Raw genomic sequence first — 8,346 nt, forward strand, 5'->3', positions numbered from 1 at the left:
TTATATGCCGAGTGGCAAAGCCCTATGCACCACAAACCTGTCTACTCCTGGAGTAACTCCCTGTCAGAGAGACTGATTAGAGGGTTTTGCTGGAGTCCCTGGGCCAATGGGAGGTCAGGGGTGAGGGCATAGGGGTCAGAGAGAGTGAGAGCGAAGTTACAGACATGAAGATACAACTTGAACCACAGAAAAAGGCTACTTTCAAACCAAAATGCATGAAGCACAAGTCCGACACAACTGTTTTACTTGTTTAATTGGTTGGATAGTCTCTGCAACTTTTCTGACGGACAGCACAGCACAACACAAGCCTAGCCCCACCCCCAACACACTCCTCCTATTGAAACCCATTGAGTTGCTGTCCGTCAGCAACCCATTGAGTTGTAATCAACAATGTAAATGTTAACTCTCTTGCTCTCTCTCTTTCAATAACTCTATCCATCTCTCTGAAGGTGCTAGAGACATAATATTTTAAGGACCTCCTAGAGCTTTCAGACCAACTACCTGCAATCTCTCCAGAGCACAGAGAAGTAAGCTCCGCTGGTAATATACTTTATGCACTATGTAAAACTTCTTTCATTATGGTTCTGTCTGTGTGATGACATATAGCATATTATCCAGGGCGTAATACCTCTAGGGTCCTTTGGTGGTCTGGCAGCATGCTGCTTTCTAGTGATTTTTCAGCTATCAATAAACAGGCAGTGGAATTAAGTAGTTTGACAAGTGCTCAAATGTCAGTAACAAGTCTTTAAAATATAGCTTAAAATATATATACATGTTTTATTTTAGAGAAACCTAGTTAACATTAGCTACACTGCAGTGATTAAAGTGGGACTTAGCTAGCTAGCTAGCTTACCCCCAGCAGTTGCAATGTAGCTATCTAGCTAGCTAATGGCATTTATAAACTTCATCAATCAGATGGTTATCTAACTAGCAAACATATTCATTTCCCCCTTGCATCTAAAGCTGCCTGATAAAGCTAGCCATTTGATAGTAAAGCTAGGATGAATGTCAGAGGCCAGCTACAGTAGCTAACACAATAACGGCTGTCAATGCAATGGCTGAAATGTAGCATTATATTTCCCATGATAAGCAAACTACTGTCATGCCATTTCACACAACAACACAAAAAAAAATCGATAAACGCAGATAAAAAAAAGATGATTACTTTCAAGTAGATCGTTTTCTTTTAATTTCCCTCTTCTTCCCTTCTTCGTCTTCTTCGTCTTCTTCTTCCTCTTCTATGATATTATGACAGTCCGCAAACAATCGTTTAAGTGCATGCCGCCACCTACTGTGCTGGAATGTACGATCAATTATAGTCTGCTCAATTCTGTACTACTATTTCTGCTTTCCACAACCCGAGTCGTATCGATAACCTTACCAATAAAAGCTACGAAGTCAACTATTAAAGTGTCCTTTCACACCTTTCACAGGCCTCGAAACCATGCCAGGACCATCAGAAGCACCAGCCCTGACAGTAGGTCCACTCACTACAGGTACATCCATGGAAGAACAAACAGTCCACACTGTAGTTCTACCAATCTGTTTTACAGCCTCTGCATACGATACATCATGACTGATTCTACTATATATCTCTGAGCCTCTCTAGCCTCTCTATGTACCTGGCATCCACCAGATTCTGCATTATGTTCTCCCCCACAATTACAGCACTTAACCTTCACATTGCTTCCACATTCACTGTAATCATGTTCCCCTCCACACTTGGCACATCTTTTCTTTCCTTTACACTGAGCAGCTACATGTCCCATTCTTTGGCATTTAAAACGCCGCAGTGCACATGGGACAAATTCACTCTGTACTTTTCCCGGCAAAACCTTCTCAAACCTCAGTATCACTGATAAGCTTTCATTTCTTTGACCCTCTTTCCTACTGATCAACTTTTGGCCTCAATCCCTCTGCCTCCCGACACATTTTCTTTCATATCATATATGGACATAGATATTGGGACCCCAGTGATGACTCCCTTCAACCTAGCATAAGCACCAGGCTTTTATTCTTCTTCCCATTACGCTTTTCCATTTGCAGAATCTTCTCTTGCTGAGCCTGCCTACCACACAATATTGACGATCTACCATTTCCAATCAACCGAGCTAATTTCACTCCACCGACCTCTTTCTCTACGGCATATGTTATTCTGATAGGGCTCCTGAGTGGCACAGTGGTCTAAGTCACAGCATCTCAGTGCTAGAGGCATCACTACAGACCCTGGTTCAATTCCAGGCTGTATCACAACCGGCTGTGATTGGGAGTCCCACAGGGCGGCCCAGTGTCATCCGGGTTAGGGTTTGGTTGTGGTAGGCCGTCATTGGAAATAAGAATTTGTTCTCAACTGACTTGACAAGTTAAATAAAGGTTAAATAAAAAAAAGTGAGGCCCTTTGGTCTCCAACACATCGCTGCTCTTACTTCCTACCTTGGCCATCGTTATGCTTTCTTTACTAGACGCTCCACTGCTTTCTGTGTCATGATCACTCTTCTTCCTATGTCTTTCCACTACCGACCATTCCGGTTATTGACCCTCATCCTTCCGCTCCATACCATCAGAATTTACAGCCATTTTGTTTGCATTCCACAGCTGTTGCTTATCCAGCTTTTTCTCCATTTCCTCCATTTTATCCTCACTACTCGCTGCCATTTCCCATCCCCCGAACAACACTCTTCATCAATCAAGGAACTTCATGTGAACAATGTACACAACTCGACCTCGGCGTCCCACCTCATCTTCTCTTGCTAATGTGGGAAGCTACTTCCTAAGATTTGATTGATTGAACAATCCAGCCAATGGTTAGGTGGTTGTGCTTTTGGCAGAGGGAACTGATTGGTCAGGATTGAAAGGTCCTGCCCCCAGAGCGCAAATCACATTTTCACTTGCAAATATCTTTCCACAAACTTACAAAACCGTTTACAAGCTTACAAATCTCTTAGGAAAGTGACAACTGTGACAGAACTCAGAGCACGCGCAGATTCAAAATGCATCTATCCATGAGAGTATTTTAATAGCTTTCATATATTATAGAATAACTTTAGCTGGAGATGGTTACTGAAGGTCTGGTGAGCGGGACACTCCATACATCTAACCCCTCTATTGAACAGAGACCACACACTCACGCAGACAGGCAGGCAGGCAGGCAGGCAGGCAGGCAGGCAGGCAGGCACACACACACATACATACTTCCATCTTGGCCTATTGCTTGATAAAACCAGTAGATTGTCTCATAGTCTGTGACCTTTGAATTGAAATCAGAACAAAATCATGGGTTAGATGGGGCCTGTGTGTTTGTGTGTGTATATATGTATGTGTCACACATTCTCTCGGGCCCAGAAGGGACTACAGAACCCAAGGTATCTCTCTATCCCTTTTCTCATCCATCCCCCTTACTCTATCACTCACCATAGTCACCGCTGGGAAGAGAGAGAAGGCACCAGCGGACAGATGGCAGATGGTAGGAAAAACATCATCATTCCATCATTCTCCTCGCCTCCACTCCTCACTAAGATGGATGAGTTGTTCCTTCCTTTTCCTCCTCCAGTCTTTCCTAAACGAGAGACTACACATTCCCAGTGATTGTGCAGATGGTAGGATGTCTAAGGGATGAGAAGGCAGCTAGACAACCCCAGCTGCTTCTGTGCGTTTGCAGACTGTAGCTGATCCATGCTGATGAGAACGCTGTTGTACTACTCTGAGGTCATATAACTTTAGCATCAATGGCAGTTGCCTTGGGGAAAAGGGGGAGAAGTTTACGTGCACATGTGTGTTGTGTGTGTGTAAGTGTCATGCGAGCGGAACAGGTGAACCCAAGAACAGGCTCAGACGATGAGACTGGGATGAGGTAACCAAGGTATTCATTGAGTGCAGGCCAGAGGAAGCTCGGGCGGGTTGCTAGAAACCAGGTGCGGAGGCTGAGGCTGGAGCTAAGGCTGGAGCGAGAGGTATGGGGACAGGGTAAGCAGGTCCGGAGGGGAATCCAAGGGAGCGTAGAGTGGGGACAGAGTAGCAGGACTGACGAGAAGTCGGACTGGAGACAGGGACCAGAGTCAGAGCAGGCAGAATGGGCAGAGATTACAATCTGGCAGTGTGGAAGTGGCAGGACTGAGTATTTGTAGAGGTCTTGATTACGGAACAGGTTGTAGCTGGTGGGGATCTGCTCTGACTCCAGCACACCTGTCTCCACACACACACACACACACACACACACACACACACACACACACACACACACACACACACACACAGGGAGAGAGGGAGAGAGCACTGGGGGAGTGTCGGCAGGTCAAGGAGACACCGGATGAGCACTAGAGGCCATGGCAGGAGCAGATATGACAGTAAGTGTGTGTATCCTTGGTAAAAAGGGCTGAGCGATTCCGGAGAACAGGTCTGAAAGATGAGGCCAATTGAGTGATAGGTTGATTGGCCATATAATATAGCCTCAGGAAAATTTACAGTTTTCATCTAGCCTCAGTCAGTGTTGTAAACGCTCCCATGGGATAAAGCAGCAAGTCACAACACTAAGAGGAGTCCATGCCGCTGCCAATATGCATATAATGCATTTATAAAGTACAGTGAGCAGTTCTGAAGGCTTATAGCAAGTCTTAATGTTCTCTAGGGTCATATAAGTGACTATGAATTCATTCACTGGGGCATTGGATGCATTATAAAGAAGTGGTCCATACAAAAGTGTTACTGAGAGATTTAGTGACCCCAGCACTACTGTTATGGTGGTGTGATTCATAGAGCATAACACAGGCTGTCATAAAGAAAATACTGTTCCAGCTAAATTAAGACTTCATATGGATCTTTGAAATATGGAAGCCTTTATGTCATAAATCAAATACCGTCTAATATCTCTGAGTAAAACTGTCACCTCCGTCTCTCCCTCCTCTCTCACTTTCTTCTGTCTTCCTTTTCATCTCTCTCTCTTTCTTCTCAGTCTGTATTTGTCACTCCCTGATCTGTTTCACCTGTCTTGTGCTTGTCTCCACCCCCCTCCAGGTGTCACCCATTTTCTCCATTATCCCATGTGCATTTATACTTGTGTTTTATGTTTGTCTGTTGCCAGGTCGTCTTGTCACGTCAAGCCTACCAGCGTGTTTTTTTCCCCTACTCCTGGTCGCGTTAGTCCCTGTTTTCTAGTTCTTCCGGTTTTGACCATTCTGCCTGCACTGACCCTGAGCCTGCCTGCCATTCTGTACCTTTCTGACTCTGCCCTGGATTACTGACCTCTGCCTGCCCTGACCCCGAGCCTTTCTGCCGTTCTGTACCTTACTGATTCTGCCCTGGATTACAGACCTCTGCCTGCCCTTGACCTGTCTTTGGTCTGCCCCCTGTTTGGTCAATAAAAATCTGTGATTCAAACTGTCTGCATCTAGGTCTTATCCTGAGTCGTGATGCGTGATCCTGAGTCGTGATCTATCGCTCTCTTTCTTCTCAGTCTCTCTTTCTATCGCTCTTTTTCTTCAGTCTCTTTCATCTCTCTTTCTCTTTTCTCAGTCTCTTTCTACCTCTCTCTCTTCTCAGTCTCTATTTATACATATTTTATTTCTCTCTCTGTCTCTTGCCATCTTGTAATCTCTCTCTCTCTCTCTCTCTATCTCTCTCTCTCTCTCTCTCTGCTTCTCCAACCTACTGCCATTGCCACACGGGCACAGGCACAACCACAGTGGCCGTAAGTCTTCTACCATAATAACCTGTGTGTGTACCCGTGTCTGTCTGCATTTAGCTGTGTGTGTGTGTGTTCCGCGTGTGGCCATCTGTCTACTCCCACAATAACCCATGTGAGTGGTGATAAGAGCTGAGACATTACGGAACGTGTGTTCAGATCACACATACACGCTTCCCATAATATTTCACATGAGAAAGAAAGGAGGGCATACATCACTCCGACAGAGGGAAAAATAGAGAGAGTCATTTCCTCGCTTATCTCTACCCACAGTCACTGTCAGAGGTTTATAAAACATGGCCTTAATGTTCCTTTCCTTCTCTATCGTTCTCCCTCGCTCTCTTTCGCTTTCCCTTTCTACTTCTCTCTATCCACCCTCTCTCTGTGGTCTGAAAAGATGCTTGAGGGTTTGTCTCTCTCTGAGGCAGTTTCAATAAAAGAAAAACGTCATTACAGCATTTGTAGAGTTTTTAGAGTTGGAGGGAAAAATTAAAATGATTTCCACATGCAATATCAGCCTGGGAAGGGAGAGAGAGAGAGAGAGAGAGAGAGAGAGAGAACACAGGGGATAAGAGAACACAGGGAGGGGAGTTGGCAGCGAGAAATGGGAAATAGACATACACACTGAGAAAAGGAGAGCAAGCAAGAGAGCCAATTGTTCTTGTCACAGCACTCATCTCTACTCTCCTCCACTGCAGTACCTAGGAGAAGAGATGCTTAATTTCTGATCTATTTATACTCAGCATGTACAGTACCAGTCAAAAGTTTGGACACACCTACTCATTCAAGGGATTTTCTTTATTTTTTACTTGTGAAGACATCAAAACTATGAAATAACACATACGAAATCATGTAGTAACCAAATAAAAAAATAATTTTATATTTTTTGATTCCTCAAAGTAGCCACCCTTTGCCTTGATAACAGCTTTGCACACTCTTGGCATTCTCTCAACCAGCTTCATGAATTCATGAATTAATGAATGCATTTCAATTAACAGGTGTGCCTTGTTAAAGTTCATTTGTGCAATTGCTTTCCTGCTTAATGCATTTGATCCCTATTTGGCAAAAGACCAAGTCCATACTATGGCAAGAACAGCTCAAATAAGCAAAGAGAAATGCCAGTCCATCATTACTTTAACTCATGAAGTGCAGTCAATGCGGAATATTTCAAGTGCAGTCGCAAAAACCATCAAGCGCTATGATGAAACTGGCTCTCATGAGGACCGCCACAGGAAAAGAAGACCCAGAGTTACCTCTGCTGCAGAGGACCAGTTCTTTAGAGTTAACTGCACCTCTGATTGCAGCCCAAATAAAAGCTTCACAGAGTTCAAGTAACAGACACATCTCAACATCAACTGTTCAGAGGAGACTGCGTGAATCAGGCCTTCATGGTCGAATTGCTGCAAAGAAACCACTACTAAAGGACACCAATAAGAAGAAGAGACTTGCTTGGGCCAAGAAACGCGAGCAATGGACATCAGACCGGTGGAAATCTGTCCTTTGGTCTGGTTTGTCCAAATGTGATATTTTTCATTACAACCGCTGTGTCTTTGTGAGGGGCAGAGTAGGTGAACAGATTATCTCCGCATGTGTGGTACCCACCGTGAAGCATGGAGGAGGTGTGACGATGTGGTTGGCGCTTTACTGGTGACACTGTCAGTGATTGATTTAGAATTCAAGGCATTCTTAACCAGCATGGCTACCACAGCATTCTGCAGCGATACGCCATCCCATCTGCTTAGTGGGACTATCATTTGTTTTACTAGACAATGACCCAACACACCTCCAGGCTGTGTAAAGGCTATTTGACCAAGAAGGAGAGTGATGGAGTGCTGCATCAGATGACCTGGCCTCCACAATCACCCGACCTCAACCCAATTGAGATGGTTTGGGATGAGGTGGACCGCAGAGTGAAGGAAAAGCAGTCAACAAGTGCTCCGCATATGTGGGAACTCCTTCAAGACTGTTGGAAAGGCATTCCAGGTGAAGCTGGTGGTGAAGCTGAGAATGCCAAGAGTGTGCAATGCTGTCATCAAGGTGGCTACTTTGAGGAATCTAAAATCTAAAATATATTTTGATTTGTTTAACACTTTTTTGGTTCGTACATGATTTCATATTTGTTATTTCATAGTTTTGATGTCTTCAAAAATAGTAAAATAAAAAAAAATCCTTGAATGAGTAGGTGTTTCCAAACTTTTGACTGGTACTGTATGTGTGTGTGTGGGTTAGTTTGTTAATAGCTTAATAATGTCCCCTGATAAACAACCAGCTCTAAACTCCCTGGGTATTACATTCAATAAGGGACAGGACTTCCTAATGAAGACAGATGCGAAGCACACACACACACACACACACACACACACACACACACACACACACACACACACACACACACACACACACACACACACACCACTTGTTTACATAATTTATGGGATTAGTCTGTGATTGCTTAAACTGGTCTAAAATAGCAACAAGATCTCACAGTTTTATGTAATTTCTTGACATCCTTGTACAAATGTATATTTATGACTAGTAAACTGACTTCATCTCCCGATGTCCTGTATTTAGGCACACAGCTCCTGCATGAGCTCCAGACAATTTAGGCACAAAGAAAATACTCAACGGTTAAGTTAAGCAAACATAAACAATTCTAGGGTTAAGTTCAG

The sequence above is a fragment of the Oncorhynchus clarkii genome, chromosome 20 (genome assembly GCF_045791955.1).
Source record: "Oncorhynchus clarkii lewisi isolate Uvic-CL-2024 chromosome 20, UVic_Ocla_1.0, whole genome shotgun sequence".
In the NCBI taxonomy this organism is placed as follows: domain Eukaryota; kingdom Metazoa; phylum Chordata; class Actinopteri; order Salmoniformes; family Salmonidae; genus Oncorhynchus; species Oncorhynchus clarkii.